The 224-nt window shown below is 38.8% G+C and overlaps 1 protein-coding gene across 1 annotated transcript in view; it reads right to left on the bottom strand.

Annotated features, from left to right (window-relative positions):
* The window catches only part of trpc5a (transient receptor potential cation channel, subfamily C, member 5a), a 64814-nt gene that overhangs the window by 61523 nt on the left and 3067 nt on the right, over window positions 1–224 (bottom strand). The window lies entirely within an intron of this gene.

Consider the following 224-nt stretch of genomic DNA (forward strand, 5'->3'; position numbering starts at 1 on the left):
TGGTACCATTCACATTTGAACCAGTAAGGGTACCTTGAATTCGGTACCGGTACCTAATGGCTTCTTCTGGTACTCCCAAAAATGTAACTTCAGTTGTAAAGGGTTTGGGGTAACGTTACATTTTTCTAAAAACATGCAACTTGATGTAGTCGCCTATCTCTGTCTGTAGTTACCTCTCCGTAGTCTTGCTTAATGTCTAAAAAAGGTTTATTTAGCTTAAGAAG

This window comes from Morone saxatilis, unplaced genomic scaffold (assembly GCF_004916995.1).
Source record: "Morone saxatilis isolate NCDOM2014 unplaced genomic scaffold, NCSU_SB_2.0 Contig4, whole genome shotgun sequence".
NCBI lineage: Eukaryota > Metazoa > Chordata > Actinopteri > Moronidae > Morone > Morone saxatilis.